The following is a 27,949-nucleotide window of genomic DNA, read 5'->3' on the forward strand; positions in this document are numbered from 1 at the left end:
TTTGTCAAATAATGTACTTCGTGATATAAATAAAAAATCGTCAAATAAATTCGTAATATATAAATTCGTGAAAAAAAGCGCTTTCGACAAAATACTAAAACAGAGATCTATCGACAAAGACTACTCACTTCTGCCTAGCTTAATAGTATGAGTTTGCCGCTGCTGATGCTCTCTGGTTATTTCAGTCTCCGTTTTTAAAAGCGCTATATGTTGAGCCTGGCATGTGACATTTTTAGCGACAATCATTGGTCGATTCGCCGTGTAAGAGAAATAGTAACGTAAACAAAACAAAGCAAACGTTGCCACCAGTGGAAGAGAAATACAGCCAAAATTTGGGAGCCACGTAAGAGAATTATATATATTAGATATTGAAATGAAAATAAATAAATTAGGAGAATATAAGTTAGGATTACGCAATTGAAGTCCTTTTCTTATTATTTGTTTGTATTTTGATAAATTTTAAAATTTTTTTCCTCCTGAGATCGACAGTTCATTGCTTACTTTAGGTTTGCCATAACTCACTTTTAATTTAATTCTTTTAAATTTTAAATTAGTAATGCTGGTGGAAGAGAATTTGCGACGAAAAAATTTTCCAATGGTATGGTGTCCTCTTAAGCAGTGAAATACATACTCGAAGTTTCGAAAAAACTGATGTACTTCTATGGAAACAAAGCTTTTTATTGAATAAAGAATGGAAACTCGAGGCCCCACTTTAGGGTTTCCCAGCAAGACTCACTGATTCATCACGTGAGGAGTTGTACACGTGCTTTCTCCTCCTGACAGAAGGGTACCGCAGTGTAGGGAGGGTCGAATGCCTCACTCATCACGTGATCTGTCCCCCTATCTAGTCCTCTGATAAAGTGCCTTCTGTCGAGACTGACAGGAACTTTTATTTTCATCCTCACTCTTACTTTGTGGTACATTTTACCATACTGAAAAAGACCATTTTTACAACATTTTTTGGTAATAGAAATTTATTCAAAAATAGACCGAATTACAAAGCTTATATCGGAAATTCGGGGATTGTAAGCACATATCTGTGGAAACCATAGAAATTATTTTATTTTTTCTTTACTTGTATTTTGTGATACATTTTACCATACTGAAAAGATTATTCCAACCACATTTTTTGGTAATAGAAATTTATTCAATAATAGGCCGAATTACAATGCGTAAATCGGAAATTCGGTGATTGTAAGTACATATCTGTGGAAACCATAGAAATTATTTTATTTTTCCTTTACTCGTATTTTGTGATGCATTTTACGAGATTGAAAACGTCATTTCAAAATATTTATGGTAATGGAAATTTATTCAATAATAGTCGAAATTTGGAAATTCGCTGATTATATAAGACATATACATATTACGCATATATGAGGAGACTGATATGAAATCATCGACACTATTTTATTTCTTCTTTACTCGTATTTTATGATACATTTTACCAGATTGAATAATTCTTTCAAAATATGTTTTATAATGTTAATTTATTCCTTAATCGACTGAATTACGGAATATTATTTGGAAATATGGTGATTGTAAACATATATTCAAGGAAACTCTTAGGAAACCATAGACACTATGTTATTTTTTCTTTACTGATTGTTTGTGATACATTTTGTTCATTGAGTGTGTCAAAATAAGTTCTATTTTCAAACGAAAAGACTCCTAATTACACTCTACTACTCAAGAAGAAAAATATGGTGTGTTGGTTAAATTTGTTGATAAATTTATATATTTTAATTTTTTTCTTACTGCAACGATCCTAACACTAAAACATATAAGCCCACCGGACAAAAAATGTGCGCAAGCACTGATGAATCGTTAGGTTTCGTTAGATGATGCAGTGGTCAAGTGACGGGCACAACTGCGTGCTCACTGCCTCAACGTGATCAAAGACAAGTAGCCTCCAGTGAGATATTTTGGTTTTAAGCGGAAACTGTGTGTAAATATGGGTAAGTATAAGGACGTGACAGAGCGGTAAAAAGGAGCAATTGTGTTTGGCCGTGTCCATGGTCATACGGTGAATGAAATTTGCTGGATTTGCTGGGGTTTTGATGCGGATTGTTCAACTACAAGCAGTGGTGTAATACGCGTAGTCACGAAAAGATCCTGCATAAAAGGGAACGGAGACGTGTTTCATGACTTGTCGATTAAAATTGCTTCCAAACCCGGCAAAGAATTATTTCAGTTAGTGAATGAATGTCCTTCCCACCCTTTTAGTGAGAGAACACTGCGACGAGAACACCTCGTAAGAGGCCATTGCTAATGCTCACCCAGGCACATAAAGCTGCGCGACTTCAGTTGGCTAGGAATCACTAAACGTGGACAGTTGATAAGAGGCGAAAAGTTATGTAGTCTGACGAATCACTTTTTTGGCTTTATTCAAATGACACACGTCTAGTGCGCCGAAGACCAGATGAAGCATTTCACTCTGACTTTGTGCAAGGTCAGGTTAAAGCTGAAGGTGAGTCTGTCATGTTTTAGGGGTGCTTTTCTTATTACGGATTGAGCCCTCTCATTGAGATGGCCACTAACATGAACCACCAAGTTTATGTGAACAGGCTTGATGATCAGGTGTTGCCTTTCAGTCAACATCTTCATGAACAGGATGCTGTCGATACCCCTATTTTTCAAGATGACAACAGCAAAGTTCACCGGACTGGAAGAATATGCGACTAGTTTTATGAACACTCAGACACTCAATTACATCTCGACTGACCTGCAAAATCCCATGATTTGAACCCAATTGAAAATTTGAGGGACACGTTGGAATAACGGGTAAAATGCCGAAATCAGCATCCTCGGAATTTGGTGAATTTGCGAGATCAAATCCTCAGCGAGAGGCTTAAACTGGATTCCACGTACCTGCAAAACCTTGTGCAGTCACTTCCTAACCGAATCCAGACTGTTATCAAATCCAGAGGCGGTGTTACACGTTATTAAATGATGTTTTTCGTGATTTCTCTAAGGGTGACTAATTTTTTGTCCGGTGTGCTTATGTATATAACCTATTAACAACAAAATCATCATTTCTTAAAGATATTATTATATTAACAACTCAAATGGAGAAGTTGGCTGCAGGGCTACCAGTTTCCAGCAAATACGAAATATTGGCAAGGCTGCCAACGCTCTACGCTTTCTGGTAAATGTTCAAGTGGTAGTAAATTTTAAGTTTTAACGCATGATCCTTTGTTTAGTAAGTTTGACTTAAAGTTATTTTCTAAGCTACTTCATGTGAATGATTCAGAAGTTCATAAAAAAGTCTTTTATATGAGTCTCTTTGTGGTGAGGCTTTTAAAACTTTGGCAAAATGAACAAAAATTCCGAAAACTTTAATTTTTGTTTGTGTACCGTTCTATAAAATATTTTATAGAAAGCGTAGTAACTTGTAACCCTGATATTGGTCGAAAAAAGTTTTTTTTTTCATTCTCTTTTTTGGTGGAATAAATTATTTGTAACTACCAAGTGAATATACATGGTTTAACTGTTAGTATATAATGGCATTCACAGTTAGTTTACTTCTCTTGAAATAAAGGTATTAGAGATGCCAAATTCCTTCGGACAGCGGATAAGTATTTTCGAGTGGTAGTCTTTTAATGTATGATTCTTGGCTTAGTAAATTTGCTTTATAGCGTTTTAACTCATCACTACTTCTAAATAATTCAAAGACTTACGTCATACAGTACTTAAGTCATGTTGGGTCTTTTGAAAAATTAACAAAATGAAGAAAAAACATGTAAAATTCAATTAGTAGTTCTCATCTGTTTTTTATTTTTAATATCTTGCCGAATTCGAAACAGTTCGCATCTCTGAGGTATGAATGAGAGGTTTTCATCACCAGTTATCCTCATATTTTCTGAAAAAGTACTGCTATAGTTGGAAGTTCGAACAGCGCAAAATTATTTTTTAATCGCAGTGAATTAACTATATCCGGATCTGAAATTTGAGAAGCAATACATTTTCATAAATAAAGTGGTAGCTTTCGAAAGAAAAAGTTTACTTTACTTGAACATAAACATTTAGAATGAAACTGACGATCTTGATCGTGAAGGTAGGTCAACGCTTGAGATTTCTGCGACAAATATAATTATTATAAAGCTTTTTCAGAACTTAAGAGTCGTCGAGACGTCTAGTGGTCTTCCAAAATTTCAGTGGTAGTTAACTTTTCATTAAAGCCGTGAAATTTTCCCTGGTTTACCAATCGCTTAAATAGTATTAACTTCAGCCCGTTAATCACACAATTCCTTATATATGTGTGTTTGAGTCATCCAATTATAGTGGTAATCATAAAAATTTCTTAATACCATTTAAAAAATTTGAAATATATTTTATGGCAAATGTTTTTAAAACTATTATAACATTGAGGGATTACAAGTTGCTACAAAGAGCACAACCACAGAGATGCCAACGGCTCTGGATTCCAAAAAATATTTTTTAAAAAAAGTTTGAGAATTGTACACTAAAACTTGCAGATTTTCGGTCAATTTTGCCAAATTTTAGAAGGCTCAACACAGTTAATCTGTAACAAACAACATAGTTAATCTGTAATTAAGTGGCGTATTAGATAAGCTTTCGAATTATTGAAAAGTAGGAGTGAGTAAAAACCTTATGAATCGAATTTACTAAATTAAGAATCATACATTCAAAGACTACCACTCGAAAATATTTATCCATTGTAAGTTTGCATCTCTGTATCTATAGTGAAGGATTTAATAAAATATTATTACATAACTTTTGCTGCGGCTGGAAAAAAATATTTTCTGAAACTATGGAAATTCTGTAGTTGTTGGAGGGTACGTTGTAAAGTCTGAAAGGGTTAAATTCATAAATTAATTGTTTTAAAATAAATTTTAACTTTGTAGATTCATTACTCTCAGTTGATTTTCGATTTATAAAATGTCACATCAGCAAATGTAGCTCATTAATTTGTATGTCCTTTTAATATTCGAAAAAAAATTCAGGAAGAAGAAAAAGATAAACCCTTTCGAACATAAAAGAATCGGAGGTGAAAGTTGGATGCCCTCAATGTTCCACTTGTTCGAGAGGGTGGAAAAAGGAACGCTTTGCTTAAAGAATTCGCCAGAAAAAAACATTCCAAAAAAGAACGAGAACTTTGCAATAGATTAGATTGTTTGGTAACTAACCTCCTTCCATTCTTTTTTTATTTATTTATTTTGTTCTATTCGATTCTACGCTTCAACGAAGAAGTGCGAACTTTCAGGTCACCATTGGTCAGTGAAAGGATTTTTTGACTTTATGTGAAATGGAGGCAAAAGCCTAAATACTATCGGACAAGCCTTGACCTGCGGTATGTTTTTACAATTGAATGTAAAAAGAAGAAGAAATAAAAACATATCTTTTTACAACTTTTTAAAGAAAGAAATTTTTTTGAGTATTTTTAAATTTTGATTGAGAAATAGAGTTCTTGCAAGATATCGTTGAGAAAGTTGCTAAAATAAACATTTTAACTCGTTTATGCTTAAATTTATTTGAGAGTGCAATACGCAAAATAAAAATGATACCATCCAGAATAACTTTTGTTCTAATTATCGGATTTTCACGAACTTATGGTGTCCAGTGGTCCCCTAAAATTATTGTAGGGGTGGATAAATTTTTGCCGTATGCTTTTGAAAATATTCATGAACCATTCCTAGCCTTACATTCGAACCATTCCTAGCCTTTTATTCGACAACTTAATAAAACTTCGATAAAAAGCTATGCTATTGATGCGATGAAAATTTATAGCATTTAAGTGGTTGCTGAATTAATTGAATTTTCACTGCTTTGATGATAAACTGCCAATATAACAATTTTGAGGAACTACTAGACGCTCAATGAACTAAGGGCCAACCTTAATGGCTTAACCCTTTAATGGGCCCTTTATTTCTGGTAAAAGTAAATTAAACTATTTTTGGAATTGAAATTGTTTTAAGTACACTAATTGATATTAAAAAAAACTCAGTTTGTTTATAAAAATGATATTTTTTTAGTGGTAAATATATTTAACATGACATAACATTAACATAACAGGAACTTACTGACTTTTATTTTTCTTTATTTATAAAATAAATTCCTTAAATGCTACAAACTTCAAAAGTAATTATGTATTTTATAACTTTTATACGTTTTTTAAAAGTGACAAATGGTTACCAATTTTATTCAAACTCACTTCAAGAAAGCTGAAGTTATTGAAAAATGGAAACTTATTTAAAAGTGGTAAAACGTGGTGGTAAGTATACTTACCACGGCCTTCAAAAGGGTTAATGGGGAAATAAAAAATTTGAGAAAAATTGCTCGGATAATTTCTGAGTAATAAAATTTTGAAAGAATTACTCGACCTATGTCTTTCAATTTTTTAAATTAATTTTTTGCCATTTATTGCATAGTACAAATTGGTGTTAAAATTTGTACTGCTATAATTCAAAAAATTTCGACCATAATTAAAAAAGCAGTAAAAAAGTATAGAAATGTATTTTTTACATGGAATTATCTTTTGATAAACGAATGTTTATAATTAAAGTATTTTCGATTCGAGATATAGCGAAAAACGCAAATTGTGACATTAGCATTAAGAGACTTCCAAACAATCTCCAATCCGAATCTCCTGTCCAAACTCATAAAACCATTCCAAAATGAGACTACCCTCCACACAGCCAAAAATTCCAAAATTCATCGAAAAAAACTATCTCTATTGAGAGAATATTCGTTTTTGTGTCTGTTTCCAAAACTCACTTAATTGTTAACACTAATTAATTTGACATCACACCTTTAAACCATTAAGATTAGCGCTTCGTGAAAATCTTGATATTAGAACAAAAGTTACAGGGGTTTTGTGCACTATACTTGAATGAAAACGTTCAAAAAGTATAAGTTTAGTGTTCATATAAGCTACAAACCTCGGAGTGCATCATATAAAGTATACATAAAATAAAAACATACATTAGGATGTGAAATCATTGAGCTGTAAATTCGCACTCACTCTTTACCTATGTGTATTTTAGCTAATTAAACTTATACGCAGATTTATTCAACTTGAATCAGCCTTATATTAATACAGGCAATATAAAATAAATCAGCCTGACTGAGGAACGGAAGATATATTTTCTTATTAGCCGAAAAGTATTTGGGCTATGAATTGTCGCTACGACGAGTTACGCCTGTGTAGAAGTGTGCTCGCGACGAATTGTACCCACGAGAAATCGTTATTGTGTCACCGTGACAAATTGTGCTAATGACGAATCGTTACTGCAACGAATGGTACTTACGATGAATTCATTTTTTTCCCAATGTCCACCTTACCAATGACCTTCTGAGAGGCAGATCTATTGACCACTGTTTCAGGGGCACCATATTAGGAGGGTCGACGTTGCTTCCATAGTAAGGACAGAGAGTACAGAGAATGAAAGAGCAATCATGCCTTGCCCGGGATTCGAACCCAGAACCTTTCTGATGCAAGGCCAGTTTCCTGACCCTTACACAGGCCGTCGGCGAAAATTTTTTTTTTCTCCAATGCCCACCTGGGGAATTAATGAAATTTAGTCAATACGGGCATCTTTGTTGGCCACTTTTCAGGAGCACCCTATTAGGTGGGCCAACGTTGGTCTCACTGCAAAGACAAATAGTACAGATAATGAAAGAACATCCATGCCTTGTCCGGGATTTGAACCCAGAACCTGCGATGAATTGTTTCGCCACAAATTATAGGCAAACGAATTGAGAGGGGAAAAATACGTTATTCCTAAAATAATCTAGGAAACAATTGAAACTTGTACTGCCATTTAGCACATAGTTCTAGTTAAAATTTCTACCTACTTCAAGGACTGGTGTAATAACCAGAGACTCAGGAGAAACAGTCCCTTCAGCCAAATGGTATCTTTTAATCTAGTCGAAGGTGCTGTAGAACCTCATCACCTGGCACAATGTCTTGACCCATCGGATGGTCTTGACGGTGTCTTTTTCCATCCTGACTTGCCAGTACATGCGAACAAACAGACAGATCTTCCTGCCTATCTAAGGCAATTAGCTCTACAGAGAATTGTAGAGATTCCGGGTGATGCTGTGTAGGTTTACACGGATGGCAGTAGAGACGAATGTAACCGATCTGGCAGTGAAATTTACATCAAATTGCAAGACCATGACTTAAAAATTTAGAAGAGAAATCCCGACTACTGCTCAGTATTTCGCAGTGAGCTAATAGTCATTGATGAAGCCCTTGACCCTCTTGTGTTTCCTCCCCGAGGAAACGAAACGAGATATGGGTTCTGTCTGATAGCAGAAGTGCAATACTGTACTTGACCAATTGGCAAAGAGTGAAAGATAGTGCTTGAGTGTCAATACTCAAAAAGTTAACACGGCTTTCCATTTCGCATTAGATTCATCTGCAGTGGATTCCTTCTCACGTCGATCTTGAAGGAAACGAGATTGCGGACACTTTGGTGAAAGCTGGTGCTTGCGAGGTCTCTGTGCCGTCGGCACCCTTCACCTTTTTGGAAATCTTCTCAAAAATAAAACACAAAAACAAGACCACTTGGAATGTCCCCTCAAAGCACCCATGGTATGAGTGTTCCCGACCTGGAGGTTCCCTGGCCCAAGGTTTTAATAGACAGGAACAAACTATTCTTGCCCGCTTTCGAAGTGGTCACCTTAAATCAATGAAATTTTTGGAAGGATCCAAAAACTTTGAAATTTGTACCAACTGTTCTTCAGACCAGGCTTCGCCTCACCACAATCTTGCGTGCCTGGGGCTCACCAAACAGGATTTAGCAGATGATCCATTGACGGTGTTGGATTTTTTGAAGGTGTATAACGTCATGGACCTGGTCTAGCACTGATGGCCAATGCAACAACAACAACAGTTAAAATTTCAATGCTTTAGCTAGTAGAAAAATCGACGAAATTTTAATTAACAATTAATTCTTGCTCTTTGGCTCAGCCGCTCTTTGTAAATCCTAACCTTCTCAAGAAGAATCCTCTTTGTTATTCTATTCTACACAAAAATTCCCCAGTGCGTCTTAGCTTTCGTATTTGAAAGTGCCGCTGTAGAAAGTGAACATATCTTAATTCAGAGCGGCTACTTGCTCGTGGCTTGCCCATGAAAACTTTCATTTCCTATATTCCTCCAAGCTCTTAGAAATACGCAAAATTCTTTGAAATACGCAAAGCATTTTCTCATCTTTCTATGTCAGAGTGTGTTTTTTTCGTTTGTGTAGGTTCAAGAGCTATTTTAATTGTAACTATCTCACAAGAAAAAAATTAAAAAAAATAATAAATAAATAAATTGTTTATGGTAGTCAAAAAATGGATCTCGTATTATGATCAGGCACAGAGTTTCAGTTGAGATTGGAACTTACGAAAATGTCGAAAAGTGTTCGGAATTTTGATAGTCGATAAATTTCCTTTATCCGTAAAATGACGATAAATTCTAGTTGTGATTAGAAAGCAATTGATACCTGTCTGATCAATAGGCGCAGAGCTCCTTTTAAAGTTTTTGTGAGTCGGAATGGATTGTCATGTTGATTTATGGCGCATTCTGTTCGGCAATATTATTACAATTCAGGGGATAGAGCTTTCGCTTTCCAATGAGGTGAACCAGGGTTCGATCCCAACGATGGCTGGTCGATACGAATTCCGCATGACTGCCGCACCTCACTCCTGATATAAAATATCCTCAGTGGTAGACGGATCATGGGTTAGATTCCCTTTGCCGTCAGGCTAACCGGGGAAGGTTCTCGTGGTCTTCCTCTCCATGTAATGCAAATGCGGGTTAGCTCCATCAAAAAGTCCTCCACGAAAGCAAAATTTCTCTCAATACTTGATCCCGGACTTCCATTGTATTCTGGATGGGGTTCAAAACTACAAGGCTACGGAGTTGAACATTAGTAGTCGTAAATCCAAATATTGGGTCGGCTGTTGAGCGACGGTTATAAAATTATAAAAATAAAATAGCTCAGGGGACAGAGCGTTCGCCTTCCAATGAGGCGAAACGGGTTCGAATCCCAGTCGATACGTCTTATGCACCCGGCTTGCACCGACCGCAGTGCTGACGTGAAATATCCTCAGTGGTAGACGGATCATGGGTTAGAGTCCCCTTGCCGTCAGGCTAACCATGGGAGGTTCTCGTGGTCTTCCTCTCCATGTAANCACCAAACAGGATTTAGCAGATGATCCATTGACGGTGTTGGATTTTTTGAAGGTGTATAACGTCATGGACCTGGTCTAGCACTGATGGCCAATGCAACAACAACAACAGTTAAAATTTCAATGCTTTAGCTAGTAGAAAAATCGACGAAATTTTAATTAACAATAAATTCTTGCTTTTTGGCTCAGTCGCTCTTTGTAAATCCTACCCTTCTCAAAAAGAGTCCTCTTTGTTATTCTATTCTGCACCAAAATTCCCCAATGCGTCTTAGCTTTCTTATTTGAAAGTGCCGCTCTAGAAAGTGAACATATCTCAATTCAGAGCGTGGCTTGCCCATGAAAACTTTCATTTCCTTTATTCCTCCAAGCTCTTGGTATCATTCTTTGAAATACACAAAGCATTTTCTCATCTTTCTATGTCAGAGTGTGTTTTTTTCGATTGTATAGGTTCAAGAGCTATTTTAACTGTAACTACCTGACACACACACACAAATAAATAAATAAATAAATTGTTTATGATAGTCAAAAAATGGAGCTCGTATTGTGATCAGGCACAGAGTTTCAGTTGAGATTGGAACTCTCCAAAATATCGAAAAGTGTTCAGAATTTTGATAGTCGATAAATTTCCTTTATCTGTAAAATGATGATAAATTCTAGTTGTGATTAGAAAGCAATTGATATCTGCATGGCCAATAGGCGCAGAACTCCTTTTAAAGTTTTTGTGAGTCGGAATGGGTTGTCATGTTGATTTATGACACATTTTATTCGGCAATATTATTACAATTCAGGGGATATAGTGTTTGCTTTCCAATGAGGTGAACCAGGGTTCGATCCCAGCGATGGCTGGTCGATACGAATTCCGCATCCGGCTTGCGTCGACCTCACTCCTGACATGAAATACCCTCAGTGGTATAGACGGATCATGGGTTGGATTCCCTTGCCGTCAGTCTAACCGGGGAAGGTTCTCGTGGTCTTCCTCTCCATGCAACGCAAATGTGGTTAGTTCCATCAAACAGTCCTGCACGAAGGCAAACTTCTTCTAATAAGCGATCCAGGAGTTCTCTTGTCTTCTGGATTAGGTTCTAAATTACATGGCTACGGAGTTGAACATTAATAGGCGTAAACCCATAAAATTGGGCCGACTGCTCAATGACGGTGATAAAATAGCTTAGGGGGAACCGTGATGGCTCAGGTGATTGAGTGTTCGCCTTCCAATGAGGTGAACCGGGTTCGAATCCCACCATTGGCTGATCGATACGAATCCGCATCCGGCTTGCACCAGCCACAGCTCTGACGTGAAATATCCTCAGTAGTAGAGTCCCTTTGCCACCAGGCTAACCTAGAAAGGTTCTCGTGGTCTTCCTTTCCATGTAACACAAATGCGCATTAGTTCCATCAAAAAGTCCTAAACGAAGGCAAAATTTCTCCCAATACTTGATCCAGGACTTCCCTTGTCTTCTGGATTGAGTTCAAAATCACAAGGCTACGGAGTTGAACATTAAAAGCCGTAAACCCAAAAAATTGGGTCGGCTGTTCAACGACGGTTATAAAATAAAATGTAAAATAACTGAGGAGATCGATCGTTCTCTTTCCAATGAGGTTATTCAGGTTCAAATCCCAGTGGTGGCCGGTAGATATGAATTTTGCTCCCGGCTCGCACCGACCACTGCGCTGATGCAAAATGTTCTCAGTGATAGATGGTTCATGTATTGGGACCCTCTTGCCGTCGGGTTAACTATGGGAAGTTTTCGTGGTCTTCCTTACCATGTAACGCCAAATGAAGGTTAGTCTCATCAAAAAGTCCTCCTAGACATTTGTCAAAACATCTCTTGATCCAGGAGTTCTCTTGTCTTCTGGGTTTGATTAAGAAGAAACCAAGCATATTGATAGTCGTAAACTCAGAATTCGGTCGGCGGTCAGTTTTTAATAAATTCTACTTGTAACGGTAAGAAAAAAAAATGAAACCTACATTATCATCTTGTATATTGTCCAGTTATGAATTTGGAAGCTCTAGCTATTCTGAGAGAGGTCGAAATTTCGACTGCGAAATTCCACTCTCACTCATGAAAGCAAGTGTATAAGAATATAGAAAATAAAAGTGAGGATTATTAAGTATTGTTAAGAAATACATTAAGTAATTGAAGTTAGTCGACTGTTAAGAAATGCATAAACGCGTAATTCAATAAATTCTATTCAAGAAATGAAGAGGATCATGCCGAATCCTTTTTCTCTTTCCAGAAAGAAAAAAAAGAAGTATGAAGAAGGCTATGAGGTAACAAAAAAGAAAAATCAGAAGGAGGAAAAAATAATGCAGAAATACAGGAGTATAAGGGGTAAGAGGGGGTGGGCGAAAAAGGAACGGAGAATTGATATTTGTGATGGATCCCCGAGTGACCCTCCAGCAAATAGGAAAAAGGAGACGGAGTGTTGAAGTTGCGAAGACTGCAATAGTTTGGGGGTGGTGAGGTCTGAAAGAGTGGGAGATGGGGGGTGAAAAAAGGCATCTATATATATTCCGGAAGTTCGAAAAGAAAAGAGAGAGCGAATATTGTGAACAGATGGGTATGGGAGGTGCCCATGGGAGGGTACCTCCCTCTTTATCACCGCTACTCCCGTTTCTATAGCAACTGTCCCTCATGGTGGCGAGGCGGAGCCATGTCGGGTAAATTCGGGAGATGCTTCTGCGAAATGGAAGAAAAAAATCAGTCTATAAACAAATAAATAGAAGAGGAAAAATATTGGGGAAAGCAAAAATGCCAATGATGTTGCAATAAATCATCTCTAGCCTAAACATGTGTCAAGAATTGTTGGGTTAGGTGGCTCACACCTAACCGTAACTGGTGAAATATAGTCAAGATAAGAAGGACTTTCCTTTTTATTCCATGGTGAAGAATGGTTTATTTTCTTAATTATGTAGATAGATCGTTTTCTCCTAATTAAATAAGGAACCTTTTTCCTTCATGCCTCAACCCCGTTTAATTTATTTTAGTGAGAAATATTTAAATTAGTGCTACTCCACGGGTAAAAATTTTATACCGGGTTGAGTTGTTAAGTGCGCATCTTCATCGCTAATTATTATGTTGTTGTTCGAGTTTTGTTTTTTTTTTATTTAAAAAAAAAAGAGAATGAAAGAAAGAAAAAGATTTTGTTGAGAGTTGAGGAATTAACTTGCTCCGAATAGCGCTTAATTTAGCGTGAAGAATATAAGTAATTAATTTAAGATTTTCCTTCAACTATCTTTGTTTAAAGATAATTAATTTTTATTCCGAAGCAGAAGAACGGTCAGCGCGTTTCGATAGATTTGTTATTCAGCCTTAATGACTTTGTTTTAGATTTTAATTACTTGGAAATTTAATAATTACTCTTTTTAATCGATCCTACAATGTGCTTAACTTATATAAACTGCAAACTTAATTAGTGAGAAATATATATAAATACTTCATTTTTGTTTATTTTTTTCCCAGTCTGATGGGTCTCGTGATACCACCATTTTAAGCAGTTTGCACCCTATTTTAATTTTCTCCGTTACAGTGCCACCTGTGAAGCAAAATGCATAAATCTATAACTCAAATAGGGACATGTTTTCTGGAGAATCCAAATCTGCCATATAAAATAAAGTTTCATATTTAAGATTTCAAATTGCTCACATGCCTCCCCGAACGGGTGATGTGAAGGATCGAGTTTGGCATCACTGGACAGATCAATTCTTTAAATGTTAATAGTTTCACTTTTTCTATCCGATGTGTATTTCTCTAAATATTAAACAGTTCCCAAACATTTTCCACTCAAGTTTGTAAGTTTATTTTAACAAAACTATTATAGTAAAGTGGTGCAGCATTCCCGTTACAGCTCAATGTGGGCCAGGAGGTTCGTCCATGAAGGTTGATTGCCATGGGCAACAAGCTCAGTCGGCAAGGAAAAATTAAAAAAAAAAACCATTGTTTAAGTGCATTACACTTGAAGCAATGCGAAGATTTTAAACTACATACAAAATCTTGCCGTGAAGAAATTTCGGTATAATTTAACTTAACAAATAACTTAAATATTTCAAAAGTTATTAAACCTTTTTTAAAAATCGACAATTTGGCGATATTTTCCCACCTAGAAAAATTTTTCGAAATCCTTGCCTTATTCTCAGTTTTTGCAAATTTTTATGAGCAGCATTGGAGTAAGTTTTTAAATATTAAAAATTAGACCACGAAGTCTTTTAATTTTTGCAAAACAGGGGCTTTTCTCCATATTGACGTTTCGCGCTATTTTTAAAATAAACGTAAACAGCGCTGGCTTTAGATAGGCTAGATTTGACGCAGCAGTCATGAGTAAAACAGTTGCAAACTCGCAGCAGTTATAAAAATAGCATACTATTTCAGAAAAAGCATCTTTTGATATTACGACGGAGCCTTCGAAAATCAGGCTTAAGGTATGAAATTGGTTTTGATGCTTTCCATACCGTATTCTTCCAAATGGCTCGACAGATTTCAAAAGTGTTTTTTTGTTTTGTTCCAAGCTTATATATTAATCTGAGACCCCAAAATATGTGTACTTTTTTGACTTGAATTTTTGCTACCATTCTAAAAATATACATCTTTTCAACAGAATTCTCAAAACACATTTAAGAATTCTGAAATTTCAAAATTTAAAACGCTAAAAGTATGAAATAATCTGCCGTCTTTTTCTCAATGTTTGAAACACCGTATCTCTTTTGCTCACTGTAAATTTTGTACACTTTGATATAAAAATACCTCTTTATATAGTATATATATAAACCATATTTTAAAATTAAAATAAAAGATGACGGCTATTAGTATTCAAGAGAAAACTTTGTCTTTGCCTTCACTGACGGTTCCTCTGATGAAACTCTTGATAACGGAGGAGCTGGTGTCAACTTTACTTTCCCAAAGAGTGGAAGCACAAAGCAATTTAAGATCGGAGGAGGCGAAATAGCTTCAAACTATACTTGTGAACTCATTGCCATCCAAAAAGCCCTAGATGAGTATATAAATCTCGAAGAAAATGAAAGAGCCAAATGGTTAATCATCTTCAGCGATTGTAGAACTGCTCTTCAAGCAATTCAAAGGGGTCCTTTAGGGCTAATTATAAATATACACAGTACACTTCGTAAGATTTTCCATTTGAAGAAACAATGCACCATGCAGTGGATTCCCGTGCATGTTGGTATTACTAAAAACGAGATGGCTGATGTCTTGGCAAAAGAGGCAAGACAATTAAACACCAGAAAAGTTACCCATGTCACTCTCAGCGATATCAATTTAGTGACTAAGGCAAAATTCAATGATAAGAAAATCCAAATCACACACCAAATTCCTGAAATCAGTACCAATAGACAGGGACAGGGCACTTTAGGGAGATGAAGATTCATGGTGACGGGACAAGGACTTACTGCCTCTGCAAAAATTACCCAGACATAGAACTAACCCCCATACATCTTTTCAACTGTCCCTATATTTTGGCGCAATTGCAGCAAGTAAGTGACAATCTGTGGGCGGACTTATATGAAGAAAATTGCCTTTAAATTACAGATGTTGTATATAGGACCTTTGATTAGTATATACTTATAGTATATACTTATAGTATATACTTATAGTATATTTTATTAAGTTTGGAAAGTTGTTGCCTAATTAAGTTTGAAAATATGTTGCCTAAATTATATTACGTAAGAAAATTCTGTGAAATAACACATACAAAACCAACAGTGCGTGTGCCGTGGAGTGTTCTCCTTCTAATGAGGTGACCCGGGTTCGACTCCCATCAGTAGAATTCTGCTCTCGGCTCATTCCGACCACAGTGCTAAAGTAAAGTATCCTCAGTGAAAGATATATCATGGGTTAGAATCCCCTTGCCGCTGGGTTATCTATGGGAGGTTTTAGACGGTTTTTTCTCCATGTAACACAAATGTGGATTAGTTCCATCAAAAAGTACTCCAAAAAGGCAAGTTTGTCCCAGTGCTTGATCCAGGAGTATCCTTGTCTTCCGGATTTGGTTCAAATTTATAAGGGCAGGAAGTTGAACATTGGTAGTCGTAATTGGTAATCGTAGTTGGTAGTCGTAAGTAATGGTACAGTCGAACTCGTATATAACGAGCACAAAGGGACCGTAACATGTACTCGTTAAATCCGAGTGTTCGTAATAAACGGGTCCTTAAGGCAGGCGTGCAACCAGAAGAGGGGGGAGGGGGTTGGGAGATCAAATTATTGAGTTTACATAAAATTTAATTAATACTTACTTACGTAAATTAATTTAATTAAATACTTTTCTTAATTTAGTGACAACTATCCCCCCCCCAACCAGCAAAAAATTTCTAGTTGAGCTACAGTCTTAAAGGAAAGAAGCAATAAACGAAAAGAAAAATAAATGAAAAGATTCTTACCAAAACATTTATTTTTTTCATTAATCTGCATATTTAAAATAGTAGTTTGTTAGCTTACTTTGAAGTTTCAGTTCGCGGTTTTTTTTTATTTCGCGTGCATTTCTTATCATTTTGAAAAAAAGATTGCAAGACAGAAAAATAACCGTTAAAACCGGGTCTTGATCGTTAAAAGCGACTTCTGTTCCATAGACTTAACATTCATCCAACCAAATATTCTCGTTTCCCTCGGTAAATCCGAGTTCTCGTTAAATCCGAGCTCGTTATAAACGAGTTCGACTGTAGTCTCAAAATTGGGTCGGCTGTACAACGCGGGCTATGAAAAAAAATATTTCAAAATTTACGATAATTTGTGTGGATTCCCTTTACTCTCAATAAGTACAAGATTTTCTGCATCCGGCTTGCACCGACCACAGAGCTGACGTGAAATATTTTCAGGGGTTGGCGGATCATGGGTTAGTGTCCCCTTGCCGGCAGGCTGACCGTGGTAGGTTCTCGTGCAAATGCCGATTAGTTCCATCAAGAAGTACTCCACGGAGGTAAAATTTCTCTCTATACTTGATCCTGGAGTTACCTTGTCTGGGGTTCAAAATTAGAAGTTGAACATTGAGAGCCGTAAACTCAAAATTGGGTCGGCAGTTCAATGACGGTTATAAAATAAAATAAGTACTCGATTAAAAATGGGGTTAAAATACATTTCTCTGAAATGAATTTCGAATTAAATAAGCTTCGAGTACAGTCGGCGCCAATTTAAAGGATTTTCGAGTATTTAAAAAACTAAAACAACTCTCAACAATTTTATAAGATTGTTAAATCTAGAAATGGAAGCGCAATACCCAAGACAATACCTTAAAAATAGTTTAACAATGCAATTATTCCTTAAAAAGAATGCGGATTAAATTATCCCAATCAAAAACTAAAAAAAAGGAGCTCAAAGTTTTTTCGTGTAGAATCTAATTATCTTACATTCTGAACAAACTGGTAACTACTTTTTTTTTCACGTGAAAAAAAAAATACTCTGGAGATAAAAATAGCTGCAAAATCTTTCTTTAACATTGCCAATGACTGAGTTTTACTAATCCGGATTACGAATTTCATGGATTTTTATTGTCACCCGAACTTCGAAGTTAACGTTTGTCAATGATTGAATTTTATATACTGCATAATCTAATTTCATAATTTATTCTTTGACTACCTTCGTAATTTTGAATTTATCTAATGCAATTGAAGTTTTAAACTTGAAGTGTATTTGAAGGATTTAAATATCAAACTAAATCTTTGACGTCACAATCGTTTATTCAATCAATTCAAACCAAGACAATAGATAGGTTTAAAAAAAGCGACAGATGAATAAAAAAAATTTAAAATTTTTGATTAAACGTAAACTTTTTCGTCACATTTTGCAAAATAAAAAATCTTCACCTTTGTATCTACCACCTTTTTTTTTTATTAGATAGATAAAATTGTAATGCAAACGCATTAAAAGTGGTAGTATTATATATGATTTTTGAATAAATCTCAGATTTAAGAGTTTAAAAAAATGATTTCTACTAACATATACAAATAAGCCAAGCACGTATCCAGTGCGCAAAAAAGTGAACACGACATCGAATATCTTTTGAGCTAATAATCGAATTTTCATGTTCTGAGATTCAATCATAACGGTTGGAGCTTTAAAATTAGTGAAGGCGATACTTAAAGTTCTGATATCATATACAAAAATGTACTTTTATGAGTATAATTCAAGATACGGGGGAGGGGTTAGTAAATTTGGTTCGAATATTTAGGCAGAAGAATTGTCTAAAATTAGTCCCCCTAACGTAAATTTCGCTATTTGCGTATTTCGCAATCGCTTAGAAACTTTTGCACAAAACTATAAAAATTGTTTGTCCAAAGATAATATGAAATAAATAATTTTTTATAATAATTTTTTTATTTATTATTTTACATAAAAATATCTATTATTCAAAAAAACATTATAAGACCTAAAATTTTTGTCCTAATTTTAATTAGTTGTTAATTAATGGCAAGATACAAAATTTGAAGGAAATTGGTCAAATAGTTTCCGAGTTATAAAATTTTAAAATAATTTGTTTTTAAAATTTAAACTATTCAAGCGATTTCGTTCACATTTTGTATTTTCTTAACAATTTTGAAATTTAAAATTTTTAATGACTGAGTTTAATAAAATAATGAAAATAATAAATCATGATTAAACATTCGTTTTTGCACGGAATTATCTTTTGAAAACAACTTTTATAATTGCTTATAGCAACGTTTCGATTCGCTTAAAAATTTCTCGAGTCTTCGAAAGTACGCAATAATTGAAATTGACATTAAGAGAATTCAAACTTTCGACCCTAAGCTCATCTTCTTTATTCCACGTTTAGAAATTTCTCACAAAAAAAAGTTAAATAGCAATTTATTTAACTAGTGGGCTGCGCCCCTTGCTCGCTAACGCTCGCCAACCCCTGAAAATTGCTACGCAATCTTATACAGTTTGCTTAGCAAACCATGCTTGCGTCGCTTGCTTCTAACTTAGGTGCATTGCAAATGCACAAACTTCTAAGAATTCAAAACAATCATTCAAATCCATATAACAACTTCTTAAAAAAAAAAATTACATCTTTTTAGTAAATACTAAGTCATTAAAATAAATTTGAATTCAAATAAACGACATGTAATTCGGAAAACCTATTAGAAATGTGCTATAGTATAAAATCTTAAAGCGTAACAGCACGACTGAAACTCATTTTTCAATGAATAACTAATAACAATAATAAAGCAAATAAATTCGTGATATAAATCAAAAATCGTTAAATAAATTCGTAATATTCGTGGGAAAAAAAAAAGCGCTTTCGACAAAATACTAAAATAGAGATCTATCGACAAAGACTACTCACTTCTGCCTAACTTAATAGTATGAGATTGCCGCAGCTGATAGGGTGAGAATGCTCTCTCTGATTATTTCCGTTTCCGTTTTTAAAAGCGCAATATGTTGAGCCACCTAAGCTAGATTTGACATGCGACATTTTTAGCGGCAATCATTGGTCGATTTTCTAGCGTTTTTATTCGGGGAGTTGTAATGAGGCTTTTTTTTGTCACCGTGTAAGAGAAATATATATATAGATTGTTTAGCATATTAAAACAAATCAGTCAAATCATCATGCATAAGATGGTAATCAAATTGTTAACTGTGAGAAAAATCGTCTATTAACTGCTTTCGCTTAATACGGTTAAACAACCAGAATTTTATCGTATCCATTAAGCCTATTTAGCGAAGCCACTTAGTTCTTTACAGATTGGTACATATTATAGCCGAGAGAGCTAATCTGCGAGTCTCATGATCGATAGAACTGGGGTTCGAGTCCGGGCGTTGACAACACAATATTTCCCCCATCCCCTGCAACATATGATAAGTTTGCAGTGTCATGCATCCCCCCATTTGTGTCCTCTACTCTTCGATACCCATTACCTAAAGAAAAGCCTATTTTCTATGTTCAGTTAAATTTCATTTTTACGGTTTTGAAACAGTGCTATTTGTAAATGGTTAAAAAAAACTGTATAATATTGTATTCATGGTTTAATAAACATACTAGTTGTAAACGGTTTCAAAACCGTAAAGATAAAAAATTTTCTTTACCGTAAACTTTACGGTTTATCGGAGGGACAGAATGTTGTCGGTTATTACAGCCATGTTTTGTTCTTCCAAGATAATGTTTAAGAATGAAATTATTGTGTTACCAGATTTTCAGTGCTTTGAAAAAAGAAAATGCAATTTCTTGAAAAGTGGCTTTAACCTTTTCGCGACAACTGTCACAAATACGTGCCAGCATGAAACCGTATCAACCAGGGTAAAAGGATAAAACTGGTAATCAAAGTAATTCTTTATCAGTTTATTTGTGGGCGGGGTTATAATTGTTTGATTTATTTAATTCACCATTATTTAGTTCAAAATAAAATTATTTAGTTATACTTTGAGCTAACATTGATTATTTATATATAATTAAACTAACAATAATTAAAGTAAAAGCAAAGTAAGTCTGTCAAATTAGCAACGCCTATATTTAAGTTACCATTTTTTATTTATTTACATCTTGGTTCTGATTTTGTACGAATGCTTTTATGAATGACCCGTCCCCAAGGGGTCAATGGTTTAACCTTTTCGGGACGGGAAAGTCATAAATGTATTCGTACTGAATCAGAATCAAGATAGTAAAAATAAAAAGCGGTAGCTTAACCCGTTTTGTCCCGACTTTATTGAAATGATACAAGAAGTGGTTTTATGGAAAAGGTGGTATAATATATTATCGAAATTAATTGGTTTTTCTACTGTTAGGGCATTCAAAAAGTCTTTGATAGATCAAAAAGTACTTGCTCTTTTTAATTCTAGATCTAGTCAGAAATAACTAAATCATTGTGGTATTTGAGAATCTTTTAATTCACCCAGATAAATGAAAATTCGGAAAAAAGTTTCCCACCACAATGAATGTCTTTGAAAAAAGGAACTGTCCTATATATATGACGCTGGGCGTTAACCGGCTAAGCTTGGCCATAGCTAATTTGACAGACTTATTTTTGCTTTCACTTCAAATCTAACACATCCAATCCTCGTTTGTTAAAAGTGTAACTATACAATTTTTAATTCGAACTTAGTTGTGGTGAATTAAAAAAAGCAAACTATTATTACCCTGTCCACAAATAAACTGCTACAAAAATAGTTTGGCTACCAGTTTTATCTTTTTTACCCTGATTATCAACACCCCCTGAGAATTCATTTTATGACTCGCCCGCCTCGAAGAGGTTAACAAAACATTTTTATTTTCCGTCTAACAATTTATATACTTTTTGGCCTCTCACATGTAAGTTATTAGGTAAATACAGTAGTTATTGCAACACCGCGAAATATTGAATTCAGTTAACAATTTGCTGATTCTCAGAAAGTTAACTGCTGAAAGTTTATTTATCGAACTTAAACTCGTACTACAGAGTGAAAGTGAAATCAGGAAATGAATTTGAAAAAAAAAAATTTTTTTTTTGATTAAAAAAAAATTAAAAAGGGAGAAATGTCGGAAAGCGTAGGGGGAAATTCCTTACGGACATTTAACCCTTTTGATCAACGTTGAGGAAAAACGCGTATGGCAGCTGGGAAATGCGGAAAAAGGTCATTTGAAAGTCATTCATCCTATCTCTCCTTGTTTCATTCAACGCATCTGCACAATGAATCAGCTGGTTACTCTGATGGAAATACGTAAATACGTACCTGAATTCCCCCCAGCCTCATTTAAAAGATTCAGTGTTTTGTTTCACATTCATTCATACATTTTAATATAACTCAATAAATGAAGGGAAAAAAATTGTATTAGTGATCTAATATACATAATTATTGACTAAAATATAAATTACTCTATAAATATAAGTTACTCTGTTGGTTATATAAATATATGTTACTCTGCTGGAAATATGTAAAACTATAAATATAAGTTTGACTCTATAAATATAAGTTACTCTGTTGGTTATATAAATATATGTTACTCTGCTGGAAATATGTAAATACGTACCTGAATTTTCCGCAGTCTCATTTAAAAGATTCAGTGTTTTGTTTCACATTCAATTATACATTTTAATATAACTCAACTAATGAAGAAAAAAAATTTGTATTAGTGATCTAATATGCGTAATTATTGACTAAAATATAGATTACTCGATAAATATAAGTTACTCTGTTGGAAATACGTAAATACGTATCTGAATTCCCCCAGCCTCATTTAAAGGATTCAGTGTTTTGTTTCACATTCATTCATACATTTTAATATAACTCAAATAATGAAGGGAAAAAATTTGTATTAGTTATCTAGCATACGTAATTATTGTCTAAAATATAAAAACACGCATTTTGAGTCTACATTTGATTATATTTTCCTCCAATTCTTTTTACCTATATCTAATATGCTAATTAATAAGTGACCTCAAATATGCTAATTAATAAGTGCAGACGATATTTTTAAGTTACGGAATCAGACACAAAAACGTAATTTCTCTGGGCAAATATACCTTCTTTTCTTTTTTGACGGATTCGGATTTCTGACCTCCAAAATAGAGGGTGTAGCCGCAAATTTCAAAATATTGTCCCCATAGTTTGGTCGATCCAAAGTTTGGACCTCATAATGCTAATTTTACTTTTTGCGTATTTCGTCTGATCTCAAGAATTTCTTACGCGAATTTAAAAAAATTTTCTCACAATTATAAATATCGTTTGTAAAAAGATTAGCTCGTGTAAAAAATTTACTTTTTGTATATAGGTTTATTTTTTATTATTTTATTTAATAGGAAGAAATTTTGAATTGTAAGGTATAAAAATTTTTTTCCCATCATTTTAATGCAAAATACAAAATGTGAGTGAAATCGGTCAAATAATTCTGGAGAAATAGAAATTAAAAAAAAAAATCGCATTTTTAAATTTTAATTTTTTAAGAACTATTTGACTACCAGAAAATAAGAGTTACAAACACTCATAAATTTTTATGATATAATTTATATTCAGTAAAAAAGTAGTAGTAAAGCATCCATGTGTAATTATTTTTTATACATCATACAGTACGGAGGAAAAAAACGAAATTTTTAAGTTCTTATAAATAAGAACGAATCTTTAAGAGCTTAATCTACGTAATTTTAATATTTAGTTTTTTATTCATCTATGGAACATACTTGAACTAAAAAAAATGATAAATACAGTTATTATTATTCTTTAAATTTAAGGCAATAAAAATCCAAGGTTCCCATGAACTTTATCCAAAAAGAAAAAAAAATTAAGAATGACAACTTAATTAAACAAACATTTAATCTCTGAAGAAATTAAGAATGGCACTATTTTCATAACAGTGCTTTTTAAATTACAACAAAATGTTACGTGTTTGCAATGGCTTAAATAAAGTGTTGCACAAGTCGTGTCCCAAATCAGGATTGCCAACTACTACGCTTTTAGCAAAATATCTCATTGAGTGCTAGAGAATTAAAAGCTTTAAGAATTTTTTGGTAATATTCTAAAACTTTCAGCAATTACCAAAAGAGAGCAGGAACAAAATGGCGTTTCGTACAAATTTTTGAATCAATTCCATGTCCAATCAATTTAAGTTTGAACTTGACACGCCCTGGAGAAAATTTTCCATTGAGCAATGTTTTTAACAGTTAGAAGGGATCTGAAATACAAAATATATTTATTTTTAAAAGTATACTGGTAGTTTCAAAAAACGGAACTTTCTTTATTTAAATGTAAATAAAATTATATTTTTTCTAGGGCAATTTCTTCATCGATAAAAAACAATTCGTCGGGCATTATTGGATTACCCTCTTTGGGACGAGCTCAAATGTGACAGATTTATTCCAGCTTTTCCTTTAAATATAATATGCTTAATCATTGGTGGAAATTGATAACTATCTCAGTGCTCTGCCGCGAATAACAACATATAATAAATAGTTTGTAGGGAAGAGCACCAATAAATTAGTGAGTATAAAATTTAAGTAAATTCATGAAGCTTAATTGGTTCAAAGTGTTTTTTTTTCTTGTGTGACTAGATCCGTCACCGCACTGAATCTTTGTTCTACAATGTAGGAGGAAGGGAAGGCAATTTAAACTTTTTTGATGATAGTCCATAGTCCAGGCTAGTGGTGCTACCTTGAAGCCAAAATTCTGTGAGATGATCACCATTTCAAAGTTTCGTTTCATTCCTTGAAAGTTCGACCGATTCCTCCTGAATCTGAACTTCTGCTGTTTCAATATGCACAAAAGGATTCATTACCCATTGAGGGACTTCCAGGGACAAAACATCTTTACGACGGTCGGAAAAGTCCATGTTTAAAACCTCAAGGTGTTAGCCATAATTCTTGTGTATCATCAGAGGGAATTTAACAATTCTTTTTAAGATCAGATAAGATTGGAAATTGGCTAAGCTCATTCCGATCAAAATTTTGTTTCCACAAAATGATTTTTTTAGAAAGGCAGAAATAACTAAGATTGTAGTGATCAAATTTAGCTTGTGGCCTTGAAGTTGTAAATTAACACTATTAAATTTTGCAAATAAATCGATCATGTATGCAACTTCTATCTTAAATTCTAGCAATCTGTCTTTCAGAACTACGATTCTGTCTTCGAGGAACTCAAGTACAAAGTCGAAAGGAATCTAAAACCTATTGAGACAGGTGACTTAGGAAAGCCAGCGAATCTCAGTGTGTAGTAGCAAACGATTGAATTCATTGTTTGTATTTTTTTACACAGCTTATGAATAATCAATCGTTGAGAGCATTACTTCGAATTTTGTTCACAGCAGAGCTTGACATGTTGCAATGACTGATGCAAACGACCACTGGGATTTTTTCCAACTAAATGCTGTCTGTGAATCCCTCTTCAAAAAGGCGATATACCCACGATATCGTGCCACAATTGCAGGAGTCTCATCAGGGGCATCAGAGATAATATTCGCAAGAGGGATATTTTTCTGTTTAAAATAATCTTTGGTAGTATTAAAAATAGATTCACATTTGGTTTCTACAATCAAGCTTCTTGCAAAAGGCATCTCTTGAATAATCTTTTTTTCTTTAACAAACCGGACGTACGCCAACAGTAAAGCCTCATTACATGGCAAGGTTGACTCATAAACTTGAGGGGAAAATACGTTGGATGTTAAAAGTTTGTATAAAGAAACTTCAATGTCTTCAACCATCTCAGTATTTCGTCGCTGCACTTTATCATTGTTTAATGGGATATTTTTTATTACATTGGATGCAGCTGGATGGTGTAAAACAGCTTCTAAAACTTCCTGGAAAGCTCGCAATATCAACTCTTTGCCGATGGTATGAAAGATTCTCAGATTTAGCAGTTAATTTTGATATATTATAAGAGGCTATCAAACTATCATCGCATTTTTGTGATGAGGTTGCTAGTAAGCCTGTGACCGAAGGTGCCATCAGAAACTTGGGCTTGATGTTCGTGAAAATGACAGATCTTTATTTGGTTTGTCAGGATGGATTTTTTACAAATGCTCCTGCAAACAGGAAGGTTTCATTGCCTCATTAGATTAAACTTTCTAACCAAGAACTCTCAACTACATGCGTAGTTGAGAGTTTAACGGCGATAGAACAAATCCGAACTTAAAATACGTGACACTGTATTGACAATTCTTTTTGTTTAGTGACAGTTGGAGGCAGCAAAATACAAACGATGAAAGAAAATCAACTATTTTTCAAAATTAATAAATAATTTACGATAAAGAACTAATTTGAGCATGAGCCTAGCCAAATAAACAGTAAAATTGAATCGAAACTGGGGGGAAAGACAAATAGCTAACGAAAACCATCATAAGAAACATTCATACTGAAAGCGCATGCATTTCAATTTTCGCCATATGGCTCGTATGAGTCAGAGGCAAAAAAACTGACTCATGCGTAGCGCTGGTTCGAATTCGAGAATATAGAACACGTAAGTTTGTTTTATTGCTGGTACAAATGGTGGATCGGATAATCTTAATTTAATATATTGATTTAATCTTTCTTTTAACATTAATTTTATTTATTAAATCAATAGAAATTAATTCGCTGCCAATTTATTAGAACTTTTGCAGAAAGCAGAGGAGTTGGTATCCCTGTAAGAATGAACAAACCCACTCTATTTTTTTTCCTGATTGGGTAAGATCGTAAGAATCCTGGTTTTATATCCTATAGATTGGCGTCAATTTCCTGAGAATCGTGAATACACTGTAAAACAATTCAAATTGCAGGTAGTTTTGAAATCTTCTTTCTTATAACAGATCACGTTATTTAAGTCGTTATAAATAAAAACACACTAACACTTAATTGAAAGTAACATTTAATTGAAATATAAAATTTAAATTTGTATGACAATTTCAAAAACTAAAAATGAATTAATTTTTAAAATGATCAGCGTTTCTCTAACCAAACGAGCAACAAGAACAAGTACCGTATAATAAAAGAAAGAATCAAGCCTGTTCAACAAACCGTTATACACAATCTAACTAAGTACTAATTATAATAATTAGGAATAAATCTTCTCTGCGAACGATTAATCATAACCGTAATTCCATTAATCAATCTCTTTCCCACGGAGTTACTTCTCTTAAACATCTCCCGCCGTAAATCTAAGCTGAATACGTGCTTTCATCGCTGTAGTAAAAAATACTAAGTGAAACAAGATTACTCGTTCCTCTTACGTGGATACTTTTTGGCGAAGTTTGTTTTCCCAATTAAATAAATACCTTACATTATCGCCAAAACTAATCGTGATTCTCAATAAAATAATTCGCGGAGAAGGTTAGTTACTTTAATTGAGAAATCAGTACGAGGTCGTGTTCCTAATTAACCTGGCAGGCTTATAATGACTAGTTTGGACCACAGACTGTGATATTGTTCGCAATTTAAGGAGGCAACCATAAAAATAATCAGGTTTAGTAAGAAAATGAATTGTTTTATGTATAATATGGTTAGACGCTTAATAGATTTGTCGTTGTGTTTGGAATAAAGGCCTTTCCATAAATCGATTGTTTTAATTTGCAAATCGTAATAGTTTAGTTTTATTATTTTAAAATGCTGTTAAAACAGCGAACAATTCCAATTAAGATGTGAGTTAACATAAAAAAAAATTGCAACATTTTTCTTCGTGGATAAGGCTTTAATGTAAGCGTATTTACAATATACTGCAAAGCATATTTAGATTGCAAATGGTATTTAGATAGCTAGACTACTGATTTCTCTTTTTTTCGAGAAATATGAGATTTGCAGTTTTAATATTCAGCGTTGCTAATCATTTTAGCTGGTTTATAAAGACTGCTTGCAATTAAAGGAGACAATTATAGAAAAATAACCATGTTTTAGTTAGAAAATAAATGCTAATTTACCTGGCTGGTTTATAATGATTAGTTTGAACCACAGACAGTGATATTCGTAATTTAAGTAGACAATTATAAAAATAATCAATTTTTAAATATAATATGATTAGATACGTAATAGATTTGCTGTATTTTTCAAATAGGTGCCTTTATGTAAATCGATTGTTTTCATTTGCAAATCGTGTTAGCATAGTTATATTATTTTAAAGTTCTCTTGAAACGGAGAACAAACTCAATAAAGACATCTGTTAACAGACTTTCAATACATATAATGTTGTTTTAAAATAGGTGCCTTTATGTAAATCGATTGTTTTCATTTGCAAATCGTGTTAGTATAGTTTTATTATTTTAAAGTTCTCTTGAAACGGCGAACAAACTAAATAAAGACATCTGTTAGCAGACTTTCAATAGATATGATGTTGTTTTAAAATAGGTGCCTTTATGTAAATCGATTGTTTTCATTTGCAAATCGTGTTAGCATAGTTTTATTATTTTAAAGTTCTCTTGAAACGGCGAACAAACT

Source organism: Parasteatoda tepidariorum, chromosome 10, assembly GCF_043381705.1.
Source record: "Parasteatoda tepidariorum isolate YZ-2023 chromosome 10, CAS_Ptep_4.0, whole genome shotgun sequence".
In the NCBI taxonomy this organism is placed as follows: domain Eukaryota; kingdom Metazoa; phylum Arthropoda; class Arachnida; order Araneae; family Theridiidae; genus Parasteatoda; species Parasteatoda tepidariorum.